Source organism: Trichosurus vulpecula, chromosome 3, assembly GCF_011100635.1.
Source record: "Trichosurus vulpecula isolate mTriVul1 chromosome 3, mTriVul1.pri, whole genome shotgun sequence".
In the NCBI taxonomy this organism is placed as follows: Eukaryota; Metazoa; Chordata; class Mammalia; order Diprotodontia; family Phalangeridae; genus Trichosurus; species Trichosurus vulpecula.
The window spans coordinates 60745313-60762137 of record NC_050575.1 but is presented as its reverse complement, the minus strand read 5'-3'; positions in this window follow the sequence as shown (position 1 = coordinate 60762137).

The window sequence follows — 16825 nt, the reverse complement described above, 5'->3', positions numbered from 1 at the left end:
GGAACCAAGAAGAGCCTCCTGAAGAAGGCGTCTCTTGTATTGAGTATTGAAACCACAAATTCTAAGAGGTGGAGGTGAGTACTCTGTACTCTAGTATTCTAGGCTGAGGGAGAGCCAGTGCAAAGGCAAAGAAAGAAGTGGGAGATGGGGTTTTGTATATGAGGAGCGATAAGGGGAGCAATATGGCTGGAGTGTGTGAAGGGAACTGATGTGTAAAAAGATTGGAAAGATGGGACAGGGCCAAATTGTAAAGAACTTTCAATATCAAACTGAAGAGTTTGTGTTTACTCCTAAAGATAATAGAAAACAATTAGAATTTGGTAGACAGCGTTATTGCTGCTATTATTCAATAGTTTACTGAAAATGCTAGCTATAATAATAAGAGAAGAAAAAGAAATGGAAAGAATTAGAATAGGCAATGAGGAAATAAAACTATCACTCTTTGCAGATGATATGACGGTAATGGTATACTTGGAGAATCCCAGAGAATCAATTAAAAAACTAGCTGAATGGATCTTCATTGAAACAATTTAAACTTATCAGTCACAGGATATAAAATAATCCCATATAAATCATGAGCACTTCTAAGACCAGCAGAGATAGAAGGATAAATTCTGTAGACAATATAGAATTTGGGGGGGAGGGGCAAGAGAAAGGGCACCAATGTGGCCCAGTAGATAGAATGCTGATCCTGGAGTCAGGAAGACCTGACTTTAAATCTGGCCTCAGACATGCAGTAGCTATGTGACCCTGGGCAAGTCACTTTACCCTGTTTGCCTCAGTTTCCTCATCTGTAAAATGAGCTTGAGAAGACAAACCGCTTCATCATCTTTGCCAAGAAAACTCCAAAGGGGGTCATGAAGAGTCAGACATAATTAAATAACAACAGAAAGACTGTAACGTGATCAGACCTGGGCTTTGGGAAAATCATTTTGGCAGCTGTGTATCAAATGGATTGGAGTGGGGAGATGTCTGAGGTACAGAGGTCCATTAGGAGGCTGGTGCAATATTCTAGACAAGTAGTGATAAGAAAGAGTGGTAGCTGTGTGAGTGGAGAGAAGGGGACTTGCTAGGGATGTTGTGGAGGGAAAAAAAAGTAACAAGACTTGGCAAATGATTGGATGTGTGAGTGAGTAAGAGGGAGGAATCAATAATGATGCCAAGGTTGATAACCTAGGTGACTGGAAAGATGGTGGTACCCTTGTAGCAACAATCTGGCTAGCAGCTGCTGTAGGGGTATAAGACCCACCAACAACCAGCACAGAGAAAGCTGCCAACACAGGTTCTTTGATCTGCTTTACTAAGGAAAGTAACTTTAAGGAGTTTACCATCTCAGTTTAATCAAATATACAAATATCATTCACAGTTCGGGGGAAAAGATCTGCCCCCTGAACTTCAAGGCAAATACAAACAGAAATTACAAACATCAACAGACAGACCTTGTCTGATTCAAATCACAACATGTAATTACCAGAGAAGAACCAACAACTAGGTTGCAAAGCTGAGGGGCAGTTGCAGCTTGCCCAGAGTCTCAACACTTCTTCCATGAGTGAGCCCCCAAAAGTCAAATGCCAAGCTCTCCTCAATTATATCCTGTTCAGAGCCCTGAGGGCTCTGACCTCAGCCAGGCTGGGAGTGGGAAAGTTCCCCATCCCCAGTATCACATCATATACAAATCAATGACTCCCAATTGTCTCAGTGCTGAGAAATACTCCAAGACAAAAAGATCCCACTTTATCTGCCCCATTCAAATAAAGGCCAGAATCATTAAAGGCACTGAAGAGAAGAACAGTAAAAAGTCCCACTTTAATTACTATTACAACCCTTAACAGAAATAGGAAAGTTTGAAAGAGAGTGGCTTTGGGAAAAAGATAGTGAATTCTGTTTTAGACATGTTGTGTTTAGATGTCTATAGGACATCCAGTTGAAAGTGTCCGGTTGTTGATGCTCAGAATAGAGACTAAGGTTGACTATAGATTTGGGGGTCACCGGAATAGAGAAGATGATTAAATTGCTTTAACTTGATGAGATCAGGGAGTGAGAATGTATGTAGAGAAAAGAGAGCCCAGGATGGACCTGTTAGGAACACACACATTGGACATGCTATGGATGAGGGATCCAACAAAGGACACTGTGGCATAACAAGCAGACATTTAAAAAGGGAACCAAAAGAGAGTATGGTCAAAACATTAAATGACTTGCCCAGATATCACGAACTGTAAGTGTCTGAACCATGATCCAGAATGACAGAATCCAAGAGGAATAGAACATAAAGACCCCCACAACATCCTAATTGGTGGTCAGACGTCCTATGCATGAAAACCTCTAGTGAAAGAGAATGAATTCTTGCCCAAGGCAGGTCATTCCATATTTGATAGTTCTAATTGTCAGGAGAAGGAAATGGCAAACCACTCTAGAATCTTTGCCGAGAAAACCCCATGGAAAAGTATAGTCCACGGATTCACAAAGAGCTGGCCGTGACTGAGTAACGATAGCAATAATCGTCAGGAATTCTTTCTGTCCATCAAACTTTAATCTACCCTCCTACAATTTATACACTTTGATCCCATTTCTACCCTTTAGAGATAAACAAAGCAATTGTAATCCCTCTTCCTCATGACAGCCCTTTAATAAATGAAGCCTGTTATTTTGTCAGCCCCCAAACCCATAGCTTTTCATTTCTCCAGGCCGAATATTCTTAGTTCCTTCAAGTAATCCATGTGTGATTCAGTTCACAGTTCTCTTACTCTTTGGGTTGCTATCCTATAGAGATGCCCTGAAGGCAACTCAGTGGCCCAGTGGTTAGAGTGCTGGATCTGGAGTCAGAAAACTTGAGTTCTGATCCAGCTTAAGACATTTACTAACTGTAACCCTGGGCAAGTCCTGTAACCTCTGCCTGTCTCAGTTTCCTCATTTGCAAAATGGAGATTTATTGTTGTTCAGTTACATCTGACTCTTCATGACCCCATTTGGGGTTTTCTTGGCAAAGATGCTGAAGTGGTTTGCCATTTCCTTCCCCAAAATAGGGATAATAGAACCTATTTTCTAAGGTTGTGAGAATCAAACAGATTAATATTTGTAAAGCACATTCCAAATCTGAAAGTGGTACATAAATGCTAGCTAGGATAATGATGATGTTCTTCCTTGTCAGTGTCCTTTTTAAAATGTAACACCCAAAATGATCACTTCCTTTTAAGGTTCCCATCTCTTCTACTTCAGCAACCAGTTCCAAGGGATTATAATCAGATCTAGAATAGCACCACCCCTTATCATTCCTTTTATGTTTTGGAGAATGAAGGAATGGAATTGTAATACAAGGAAAATTAGGAACCCCTGAGAAACCCCTAGCTACTGACAAGCACCCCCAGAAAGAATGGACTCAGATATCTTTGGCATTTAGCAAACCCCCTGGGACTCCATGACTCCACCAAGGAATGTCAATAGATAGGACCATCCCACTGAAGGATAACCTGGCAGACCCTTTCTAGCAGATATCCCTGGGGCTCCGTGACTCCACCAAGGAATGTAAATGAGATTACCCCACTAGTAGGATAACCTGACTGAATCTTTTGATCAGCCAGGACCTTTGTTCCTGTTTCCCCCTGCCCTGTACTCCCATATCCTATATAAGCCAAGCCATCACCCCAACACATTGGCCATTGATTTGTGGTGCCGTACCCCAATGGCCGCCGGCTAATAAATTCTCCACTTAAAACTTATACTCTGTGGTGTGTCTCGCTCGCTTCTGGTACAACATTTTGGAGGCCCCAGCGAGATGAGGCGGTATTTCGTGTTACCGCCCTGGAGATACACACAGAATTCCGAACCTCTGCCCCCGATACACCTTCTCTCACTTCAGAGGGCTGGCTCCTGGGGATTTCTTTTCCTAGGACTCTGATGTGGAGTGACAGTCTCGGAGAATGGGCTCTTTGCTGACCTGTCCCTTTTCGGCCTACGGAGAATTCTGGTTTGCAGACCTCTAGAGGTAAGGTTTTTCTGGTTTGGTTTCTGGTTTGGGGCTAGCCATTTGGGTCTCTGTTATCATGCTAAACCCTGATGAGGCTGTGGTACAGAGCTAGGGGGGCTGGGACGCCACCCTTCCTATTGGGGTGTGGGAAGATTGGGGATCGTATCCCTAAGGAGGAAATCTTTCATCTGAGGGGACTTGTTTAGCCTTCAATCAGCTCATGCCATTTGGTTTTCTGTTTTGTGTTTTGGGTGTGGGGAGATTGGAGGTCGTTATCCCTCCTCCGAGGGAATTTGTTTAGCCTTCAGTCAACCCGTGCTGTTGGTCTTCTGTTTTGTGTTAGAGTGTGAGAGAGATTGGGGGTCGTATCCTTGAGGAGGAAATCTTTCCTCTGAGAGGACTTGTTTAGCCTTCGATTTCACCCAAATGTATGGTTCTCTGTGTTGTGTTGAGGTGTGAGAGAGATTGGGGGTCGTATCTTTGAGGAGGAAATCTTTCCTCTAAGGGGGCCTGCTTAGCCTTCAATTCAATCCACACCGTGAATTTTGTTACATTTTGAGTTTGTCTCTGTTCGTGTGTCTATGTCAAAATTGTGAAACGTCGTTTTAAAAAAAAAAAATCTGAAACATAGGCAGCCAGAGTTATCAGGCTGCCACTAGGGAAACAGACTCCCTTCCTTGTGGCTCCCGTTTGGCCAGCTTGGAACTACGGGGAATGGGTTAAAATTTGGCAAATTCTGGGTTTTAAATTGTTAAAAAGTTTGGAAATTGGTTAGTTGAATTTGGGAAGAAAGAACTCCTGAAATTGTAAATCCATTCCAGGAGCTCACTCTTGCTGAAAACACCTCCTCCCAAAGGAATGCCTTCTGGCTAAAACCTTCGTTAAAGTCTTCAGCGGGACTCTCGCGTTTGTCTTAGTCCCAGATTCCCTTAGATTCAAGTACAAAAGAGGATTTTGGGAGTGAGCAAGGGGGTGAAGTTTACTTGAATTACAATCATTGAGATCTTTTCAGTAGGGCTGCAGTAAAAGTTAGAGCAGTTAAATCAAACTCCTCTCCTCCCAGATCAGATTAGAAGAGAATGCTGGAGAACTGTAGGGAAAAACTTAAATCGCCCTCCCCACCGGTCAAAAGGAGGAAAGGGACAGAAATTCACAGACTGACAGTCAGTCCTGTGCCCCTGAGTACCTTTGTAGTCCGTCCTTGTGGTAAAGTTTAAAAGGTAAATTTGTGAAAGAGAGAGATAGAAAACCTGTATAAGGAATTTAGGGGGGTTGTAGAATAGCAGCTTGAGATTACCTGTCTAGTCAGGAGTCCATGTGCTCCCCTTGGCTGCCATGTGCTGCTGGCCTCACCCTTCCACCCTCCACATTGAAAGGTTATCAGAGCTGAAGCTAAAAGGAAACTTGTAAAGAAATAGGGCTGGTTAGTTAGTGCTTGGAAGGATAGGCTCCTTGCCCTCAAGGGGCTGCCAGGCCCCACCTAGGGAGGGGCCCTTAGAAAACTAAAATTGGGATGTTAATGTATTAATATATGTGATACATGTGTTTATATATTAATGCATTAATATATAATATCAGAAGTAATAAGACCAACAATTCCTATATTGTATCTGGAGGTTTATGGACTAATTTGTGAATAATCCAAATGTTTAAAGGTTATTTTGCTTTAAGAAGGGAAAATACTTTTGAAAATGTTCTGTAAAAATCTTTTTGTATAATTTTAGAAGGCCTGCTGAATTTCCACCTGTAAGCCACCTGGTTGCAGTTCAAATCTATTGTGAGTTCTCGGAATTTCTGGGTGAGAACCTTATTAGAATTATTAGAATTAATGCTTATCTATAGAAGCGCCCATTCAATGTCTTATTCAAGTTTTTTTTGAGTAAGGAGGTTTTCTGAATTCCTTACTCCTCCCCGCCCTTAGTTTAGATAAGAAGAAAAGAATTTCACCTTAGCCCACCTGTCAGAAGGGAAGGAAAGGGGAGGGGCAGCAATAAGAGGACAGTTAGGGGTCAAGAAGCCTCCAACCTGGCTTCTTAAAAAAAAAAAACGGATAAGATTAGACTAAGACTTGAGATGGTTTTGGCCTGGTAGTTTAATTAGTGAAGTCTGCCATCTGATGGAGAAGAACCCACCCTCAGGGGGAGATGAGATGGCAGATCTTTTTAATAAGTGTTCCCTTTTTTAGAATGAGTTATCATGAAAAACAAATCCCCTTTTTTTGTGTCTTTGTGTGTTTAAGAAGCTGGAATGGGATTCCAGTATACACAGTTATGACAATGAGAGTACTAACTTATGAATTGTTTTGTCTTATGGTTGAAATGTAAAGGATGAGTACTAGGTTTGAAAGATTTGGAAAGGTAAATTAAGGTTGAGGGAAAATAGGAAAGGCAGATAAGAAAGTTTGGGGACAAATGGGAGTTAGCTAAGCCTCTCCTGTCCCGAGAATGATAGTTTCAGAACGTCAAAGTAAGTTGGAGATGAGTGTGAGGAAGTATTTAGAAGATGGAAAAGTTATGTAGCTTGATTTGATAATTGTTAGCTCAGTAGAATTTGGGCAGTCTTATCTGAAGGATATTTATTTGCTATTTAAGATTTTATGGGACTACAATTTAATATTGTCTTAAGTTCTGATTACAGGACTAGGTCACATGAAGCTGGTAATAGTATGGCAGGCATTGCAAGCTGAGAATTTAAGGTGAATCTGCCTGGGAGCAGTTGTGAAGACGACCTTGGTCACAGCCTAGGTAGGATCTTCCTGACTTTATTTCCCAGCTCTGCTATTTCCTTTCTGAAAAGGAAAGTCCCCACCTGGTTACTCCTAAGCCCTGCTTTCAGCACCTGGTGACTATAAGATTGGCTATCAGATATGACTCGTGCCTGGAATCAAACAGAGCTAAGGAAGTTCTTTCCTTCTGTTCATATATAGGACATAGTCCCTCATTTCTTTCATAGCAAATTTAAATTATCAAGAAGTTTTGTAAGCACTATGCTAAATCTGTTAGGTAATAGATAGATGAATATTGAAGTATCTCTGAGTTATTATAATAGGATACAGGTGTGAATAGCTTACAATTTTAACTTATGTTCATAACCAAATAAAACATTGAAATAATATAGGGATAACATCCTCCAAAGGGAAAATGATTAGGCAAAGCAAATAAGGCAAAGATGTAATGTGATCAATGTCTAATAAAAGGAAGGGATAGTGAATTTTGAAAAAGGCAATAGGATCAGATTGATTCCCCTAAGAATTATGTACAGATGTGTATGATTGGCTCTAAAAATTTATCAATTCTGGAAATTCGAGCTGATAAGTGTGTTTTGGTAATAAGATCTTAAATTTGGATGCTAATACAAGAAAATTGTATAAGATAATGGTACAAGTGAAAATATATCCCCTTTGTAAAGTATCTGTAAGTTATAGTAAGTTAAAATTGTCTGAGAATTTCTAGATCTGAACCAGAGAGGCATAACTTAGCCCTGCGTGGCTGGGACTTGTGTTTCTTTCTTAATCATCAAATTACATATGTTCTGGGAACCCCGTGTGAGGAGTGGACATCTGGGCCTATAGGAGCCTCACCCTGCGGTTCCAAGAGCCTGAGAGGGACAGCAGCAGACGCAGATGGCTTTCTCACGGGATCCGGAACCAGAACCTGAGCAAAGACCTGCTTTTTTTCCCTTCTGCGTCCTTGTGTTCCCAAGACTGTTTTTCCTGAATTTTTACTATGTTCCCTCTGCTTACTTACAATTAGTTTACAATTTCTGCCCATCCCTGGGGATGTCCAAATACAGAAAAGGGAAAACCTGACTCCACCTAGATAGGGATTTTAAAACTTCACCCTGTGGAAAATAGTTTTTTCCATACCTTTAATTGGTCTTTAGGCGAAACTTTCAGTTTGCCTTTGACCAAAAAGGGGGAAATGTGGGATGTTTTATACCATTTTTTTTAAAATTTCTGGAGTGCAGTACCCGGGGAGGCTCCTTGGACTCTCCTTGAGTCTTCCAACTAGGTCTGGCCTTCCCCTGGGGCCAACGACCTAGCATTCCTTTCATTGTCACCCCTGCTTAGCGTTTTGGTTGGCCTCCTAATTTTATTGCTATGCCCCGTCAGGTCGTTCCTTTTTTCAAGGATTTGAAATTCCCATGGAAGAAAGTGAGGAATGTAATGCAAGGAAAATTAGGAACCCCTGAGAAACCCCTAGCTACTGACAAGCACCCCCAGAAAGAATGGACTCAGATATCTTTGGCATTTAGCAAACCCCCTGGGACTCCATGACTCCACCAAGGAATGTCAATAGATAGGACCATCCCACTGAAGGATAACCTGGCAGACCCTTTCTAGCAGATATCCCTGGGGCTCCGTGACTCCACCAAGGAATGTAAATGAGATTATCCCACTAGTATGATAACCTAACTGAATCTTTTGATCAGCCAGGACCTTTGTTCCTGTTTCCCCCTGCCCTGTACCCCCATATCCTATATAAGCCAAGCCATCACCCCAACACATTTGCCATTGATTTGTGGTGCCGTACCCCGATGGCCACCGGCTAATAAATTCCCCACTTAAAACTTATACTCTGTGGTGTGTCTTGCTCACTTCTGGTACAACAGAATATCATTAAGGCATGTCAAGAATTTATCAGCTTCTCTGCTTTTGACACAGGTAGAACCATAGCTAGGTGGCATAGTGGATAGAGCTCCAGCCCTGGAGTCAGGAGGACCTGAGTTCAAATTTAGCCTCTGACACTTATTAGCTCTGTCACTTTGTTTGCCTCAGTTTCCTCATCTGTAAAATGAGCTGGAGAAGGAAATGGCAAACCACTCCATGATCTTTGCCAAGAAAATCTCAAATGGGGTCGCAAAGAGTTGGGCATGACTGAAGTGACTCAACGATAGCAAAGAACTATAGAAAATGAAATCCACCAATACTACTACTATTAAACCATGCCAAGTTTTCGATCGATTTTCTTCTATGTTGCAGGTTGGGTGTATTTTATTCCCGTGATGATACTGCTTCAGCTTCTCCATCCACTGGTCCACACTCTTGCTTTTCCCACCCAGTTCCTAAATTTTCTCACTCCTTTGATCCATTTTATTCTTTTCAAATAAAAAATATCTTCCCAAAGTCATATTTATCCTAGGCATGAGCCCCATTGCCCTATTAGAGGAAGCTAAGTATTACAATGGATAGAGCCCTGGGCCTGGAGTAAGGAAGACCTGAGTTCCAATTTGACCTCAGACACTTGCTATGTGACACTGGGCATGTCACGTAATACCTCTGTTTTCCTCACTTTCCTCAATTGTAAGATGGAGACAATAATAACAACTACCTCACAGGATTATTGTGGGGAGCAAATGAGATAAAATTGGCACAATTCATGGTAGATAGCAGGCTTTTTTTAGAATTATTTATTGTATTTCCCTTCCATTGCCCCAAATCTCAGTGATACATATGAAGTCAAATTGGTCTGGTCTGCCAGGATCTCTAGATCATCTTGCTTACTGTCCATAATTTGGGTACTTGTGTATTGGACGTTGGAGACCTGGGTTTTCATCATTGCCTCTTTTCCCGGGTATTATCTTCTGAGAATTAAAGGCCCTTTCTACTCACTATTTCTATGTTATATCTTCTACTTCCTATGGTATCTGTTTGGCAGATATGTGAGGAGTGGGTGGAGTTCTTTTCCCCCCACCATTTTTAAAGTCCACTGGATCAGATTCACAAAACTCCAGGCAAATAATATATTTATTGACCTTTACTAGGCACCCTCTATCTCTCAGTGCATCACATCTATATTTTGAAGGCTCTGACACTTTGTGTTCTACATTAAAAAATCATTTTCGGCTCTAACATTCTGTGATTCTTTGTTAGCTATCGTCAGACTCCAGATCTGAAGGGAGAGAAGGCTGCCCTGGGTAGATCAAAGAAAAACCAGATGCCTGCTCTCATCCCCCAGAGAAAGGAGTTCTTTCGGCTTGGACAGGGTAGAGGGGCTGAGGCTGAGAGGAGCTGGCCAAATGCCCATTTTCCTGAAGGGGAGGAGGTCCTGAGGGGTCAGTTAGGTTGTTGAGCCTGACTGTGGCTCACACTTCAGGGACAGGAGTTTATTTTTAGCTGCCTGAGGAGGAATGTGCCACTCCATCCTTATTTAGTCATCAGAAGAGCTTATGAGTTAGAGAGAGGGGGCAGGCAGCTGGCTGGGAAGGGGATCGGGGCACACAGATTGCCCCTTTCCAGGGCTTGTAGCTTTTCTTACAACTGCTTCCTCATCTTGCTGAGGGCTCAGGGACCAATCATCCACAGCAGCAGACCGAGAAAGAGAAGATTGCCCAATTCAGATAGGTTTTCTCTCTTTTCTTGGAGCTATTCTCTTCCTCTCTTGCCCCTGGAACCATTAGGTCAATACTGCTTTCTTTAGGGTTTGTGAAGACATTCATGATAATCTCAGTCCTTTCTGCAGAGTTTTATAATACCCTTAATATAATTCAGTCTGAAACAATAACCCAGCAAGGTAGGTAGATAAGGCAGAGATGAGTATCACCCCTTTCAAAAGTGAGGAAACAAAACTCTGAGAAGTAAGATGACTTGGCCAAAGTCACATTTGGGTCTACTGGAGCCTGGACTGATCCCAGGTCTTGTAACTCTCAGTTCCAGTCTCTTTCTACAACAGCAGGCTCTCTAGGGAGAAAGGACGAAGAGGAACGAGTGTCCAAGCCTCTGACTTACAAGTTATGTGACCTTGGCCAAGTCATTTTTCTCTGTACCTCATTTTCCGCATCTATAAAATGAAGATAATAATCCTTGCATTATGAGAACATACATACAATACCTCACAGGGATAGTGTGAGTGAAGTATTAGAGGTAAAATGCTTAGTAACCCTAAGCATGACTCATTTTTTGTGTGTTCTTAAAGAAGGGGGAGGGCAGAGATCCTTGTTGATCTCACCCGCTGGGCACTAATTCAGAGCTAGAAGGAGAAGTATACTGGTAAAATTTTAACATCTGGCTTTGGGGGAAGGTGAGCAGTGTGGGATACATTTTTTTTGGAAGGGGCAAGGCAGGGCAATTGGAGTTAAGTGACTTGCCCAAGGTCACACAGCTAGTAAGTATGTCAAGTTTCTGAGGTCATATTTGAACTCCGGTCCTCCTGACTCCAGGGCTGGTGCTCTACTCACTGCACCACCTAGCCTCTCCTAGGGGGCATATTTAAGTTTAATCTCCATTACTAAGATATTCTCCATCACTTTCTTAAATCTAGACATTTAACAAAACCAAAAACCAAAGTTTGATTGGTAGTTTGCTGTTTTCCAATGTATAAATGCTCACACTGAAAATTCAATAATCAGTTGCCAATATAAGCCGACTCCAACACACCCCTGTCTAAAAGAGAACTGAAAGGTTATGTAGTTATGCCCCCTCAGAAGCCAAGTGACTTGGCCAGGGTCACAGAGGTAGCAAGTACCAGAGTTGGGATTCCACCCAAAGTCCTCTAATTACAAATTTAGAATGTTAGGCCCACAGGCAGCAGGTGACAGGGCTCTGCCTCTGAAAAATAGCAGAAGCTGAGCCTTCAATGTTGAATATAAGACCAGAGATCTTCTGTCTTGGCACTGGAGTCATCCAACGTCTTCTACCCTAAGGCTCTAAGAACTCAGAGCCAACAGAGAGCCCGAGGACACATTTGTCCTTGTTGGATGGGTGGTTTGTCCTGAATTTCAGAGTTTGTGGTGTCAGGTTTCTCAAGCCTCAAAGTTGTGATATGATTGGGTTAGTTCAGTCAAGGTAGGTATGTTCAGGAACAGTCACTTTAGAGGAATAGACCATAGAAGAGATGGGATGGAACCTTAGAACATGGAATATCAGAGTTGGAAGAAGTCTTAGAATATTGAACATGGAGTAATTTTTTGCCATTATTAATACATTTACTGAATACCTTACAGTACAGTTGCCTCAGTACAACCCTATGAAATAGATATTAAAAGTATTATTATTTCCAACTTATAGATGGGAGAAAGAGAAAAAAAGAGAGAGAGAGAGAGAGAGAGAAATTTGCCTAATATCATGCAACTAGTAAGTCACTGGCAGAACTGGAAATCCAACACAGTGAAGTGTGTTTTTTACTTTGCCACCTGACAGTGAGTTTGAGGCCAGAGAAACTGGGAACAAACTGCAGTTCTGCCATGACTACCTATGAAACTTTAGGCAAATCACTTCACATCTCAAGTTTAGTTTCCTTTTTCTAGGTAGTTGGGGTAGTGGATAGAGCCTGGACCTGAAATCAGGAAGACATGAGTTCAAATCTGGCCTTGGATACTTGCTAGCTGTGTGACCTTAGGTAAGTCATTTAACCTCTGTTTGCCTTAGTTTCCTTACCTGTAAAATGAGGATGATAATAATAGCAAGTATGTCCCAAGATTGTTCTGAGGATGAAATGAGATAATGTTTGTAAAGCACTTAACACAGTGCCTGGCACATAGTGAGTGCTTTATAAAGTTATTATTATAAAGCTACATAATATAAGGTTGTGCAATAGGACAGTGACAGCTGGGCTAGAGTCCAAGTCTTTTGACCCCCTGATAAGAACTCTCTCTACTATATTATACTGACTAAAGCAAGATCATAACATCATAAGATCTAGAGCTGGACTAAACCTTTGAAATATTCTAGTCTAAGGAGTCAATGCAGGGTCTGTGAGTTCTTTAAAAAATTGTTTTGATAACTGTGCTTCAAATGTTAAAAATTGTTCGTACATGTAATTGGGGGAAAATAAAATATTAAATAAATAAATATAAATACATACCTGTATTTAAATATAATTGGTTTGCTTTATAATCCTAAGTATTTTATTTTATGCATTTAAAAAAAATGTTATTCTAGGAAAGGATCGACAGGTTTTACCAGATTGCCTAAGGTGTAGCTAACACAAAAAAAGGTTAAGTTGTGAGTCTAATCCAAACCTCTCAATTAATAGTGGAGGAAACTGAGACCCAGTGAGGTGTAGTGATTTCTCCAAAATCAATAGAGTTGAAATTTAAACCTAAGGTAGCTAGCTCCAAATACAATGTTTAAGATTAAGGTTTAAGGCTAAGCAGGAGACTAGGCAAATGATACGATTTGGAATGGAGAGGAGCCAAACTGATTCAAAAACATAAAATGCCCTTTATTAAAGTCACCTCTTGGGAAAAAAAAAAAGAGAGAGAGAACTCTAAAAAAATGGGGCAACTAGGTGGCGAAGTGAGTAGAGCACCAGCCCTGGAGTTAGGATGACCTGAATTCAAATTCGGACACTTAACACACTTACTAGCTGTGTGACCTTGGGCAAGTCACTTACCCCAATTGCCCTGCCTTCCCCCCTCCAAAAAAAAAAAAGAGAACTCTAAAGTCACCTTTTGGGTTAAAGCCAAGGGGACCTACAAAAAAAACCATATGACTAAAGTATTAATTCAGCCATTCATACTTAAGCAATAATTTGGGGAGTTTGGATGGGGAAGATCCTGTTTTTCACTAGGGGCCAGTGGGAGGTGTGTGGAAATGTGAGGAGGAGTCAAGGGACTGGGTAGGGAGCACTACACCCAATTCCTTCTCAAAAGTACAACTTGAAAGATTTACGCTCCTCCCTGCGCACGGAGAATTCGAATCTACACTTGCTCTCTGCCCCTTTAAGAAAAGAGATGGGGTGGGGTGAGGGAAATAGTCTCCGGCAGTCACTGGAGCCAATCCAGGGCCCCGGTTTAAAAGATAGTAAGGCTGAATTTAACAAACAAACGTGTTATAACCCTAGGCATTGGTAACCACAACACTGCCTGCTCGGGGCTGTCTCTGAGTCAGAGAGCAAAGGAAGCTGCTCCCCGGCTCCTGCCCTATCTACCCAGAGACCGCAGTCACGTCGTTATCGTATTACACCAGTTGATGGGTCAGACCAGGGCTGGAGACCAGACTTTCTCCTATGACTGCCATGTCAAGTGGGACTGAGGGAACAGGTCCGCTGAAGGAGCTCACAGGACTCAGACCCAGAAGAGTCGATGGACCATCGGTAGAACACATACAAAATATCACTGCATCGAATGCCGGTTTGGCAACCGCGTTAGGCACGATCTATTCCACCTTCCTCATTTATAGATGGGAACACTGAGACCCAGAGAAGACAGGCAACTTGCCCACGGTCATTCACTGAGTTAATTGTAGAGAAAACAGGTGGGACTCCAGACCCCAGGATACCTGACTTACCTTGTTTCCTCTTACCCTTAAAATTCACAGTTTCTTAACTTAAAAAGTTTAGGTTGCCATCATTCAATCTCACATTTGCAGCATCCTCTGCCACTGTTCTCCCTAGTCCCTGTAGCTTTTTCCCTCCCTCCAACCCCTCAGGCATAAAAATCCAAAGCTTCTCAGAACTGGAGTAGAGACCCAGGAAGAAGGAATGAGTGAATAAATGAATGGATGAGTGAAAAACATTTATGATGGTGTATTAGCAAGGCACTAAATCACAAGATGGCCGGTAATTGTCAATTGTCATTACAGATGGGAACATAAATACGAAAGCAAAGCAGTCCTTGCTCTCAATTCACTTTTTTAATGGGGGAAAACACACATGGGAGAGGGCAAGGAGCTAAGGTCTAGGAAGTCACAAAGATGGTAGCGAGTAGAGCTATAGGGCAGTTAAATTAACAGGCCTTTTCAAGAGACAATGGTAGTATGGATTTGACGACAATTCTCAAAGCAAGAAGTGAAAAGGGGAAGGGGGGGCAGGGGAGAGGAGAGGGGGGAAAAATGAGGGGAAGGAAGGGAGGGGAATTGGTTGAAATGAATAAGAGGCTCCAGCAAGGCAGTGACCTGCTCAAGTCATTCCTCAGGGACAATATACAACACGATACAATATAATATAACATAACATAACATAATAATATTTGTTGACATTTTTATATTGCCAAAATTTCTCTGTTATCTCTCCCCCTGCTAGAGGGCTATCATATAATAAATAATATTTTTATGGAAAAAAAATTGGCAAAAGTGATCAATTCATTGAAAGAGTTTAAAAATATTGGCAGTGTTCCACATATAGACCTCCCACCTCTACAAAGTTGTGGAATGGGGGTATCTTCTCATATCTCTTCTTTGGGGTCATGCTTCTGTGTAATTTTACAGCACTCACTTTTGATTGTTTTGTAGTGGTTGTTCTTTCCACGTACATTACTGTAATCCCTGTATGTGTGTGTTCATGTGTGTCTATGTGTGTGTGTGTGCGTGTGTGTGTATCTCAGTCATATATTTTTCATTCTTTCTAAGTTTCACTGAGCATTAAATATACTTCACTGTATTAATTCATGTAAGTAAGAAGCATGAAAACATGCTTCTCTGTATTCATCATATTTTTCATTTCTTTTAGTACAGTGATGTTCTATTATATCTATGTACCACAATTTATTAGTCATTTCCCCAAGTGATGAGCATCTACTTTGTTTCCAGTTCTTTGCTACAACAAAAAGTAATACCTAATAGTAAAATCTCTGGGTTAGTCACTTTATTTGCATAATTCTGAACTGCTTTCCAAAATGGTTGTGTTTATTCCCAGTTCCATGGTTAATTCACTGGTGTACCTGTGAGTTTGGGGACAAGTTAAAGAGACCATAGTCCATAGTGCATATGTGCTATGCACATATCCCAAGGAAGTCAGTGACAAAGAAAGACCTCATATATATATGTATGAAAATATTTATAATAGCACTTTGTAGCAAAGATGTTCATTGTTTGGAGAACGACTATGCCACTTGTGGTACTTAAATAAAATAGAATCCTTTTGTCCTATAAGAAATGTTGACTATGATGATTACAGAGAAACATGCTAGATTTTAAGGAACTGATGCAAAGGGAACTAAGCAGGACCAAAAAAACATTATTACACAATGGCTATGCCAATGGAAACAAAGAATCAGAATAACAAAATGAAAATATTTTTTAAAAAGAATGTTGTAAAATTATTATGACTAAGCTTGGCCCCCCGAATGAGAAGATTCTTCTTTGCTTCTTTGCAGATGTGGGGTGCCATGGATACGGTACAATGCAAATGATATCAGACTTTTTTAATATGTTAATTTTTCTTAATTTCACATCCCCCTTCCTTTAAAAAAATTATTAAAAGATGGCTCCCAAGGAGGGACTGGGAAGAGATACTATGGGAAATACAGGTCATTTTTTAAAGATAAGAATTATTTTAAAAACAATAAAGTTAAAATAGAAGAGAAGACATTAATGGAGGGGGATCTTGCAGCAACTATCTTTGTGAAAAGTCTAATATCCAAGGTGTTTGGGAATTGCTATAAATATATAATAAGTATAATAGCCCTAAATAAACAGGCATTTGGGGCAGTTGGTGCAGTGCTGGGCTTGAAATCAGGAACACTCAGCTTCCTGGGTTCAAATCTGACCTCACTTACTAGCTGTGTGACCCTGGGTTAAGTCACCTAACCCTATCTGCCTCAGTTTCTTCATCTGTAAAATGAGCTGGAGACGGACATGGCAAACCACTCTTTGCCCAGAAAACCCCAAATGGGGTCACGAAGAGTTGGACATGAGTGAAATGACCAAACGATAACAATTCTATAATGACTTCCCTGACCCTTCCCAGTATGATCCCCAGGAGCATGAAGAGTTGTACACAACTGAAAAACAAATCCATGAATACCACTACCAGGCCTAGTTATACCCCAAAGAAATCAAAGAGGAAAATAATCCAGGAGCATGTGTATACACACACATATACATAATATATATATATATATATATATATATATATACACACACACACACACACACACACACACACACACACATATACATATACACAAACACACACATGT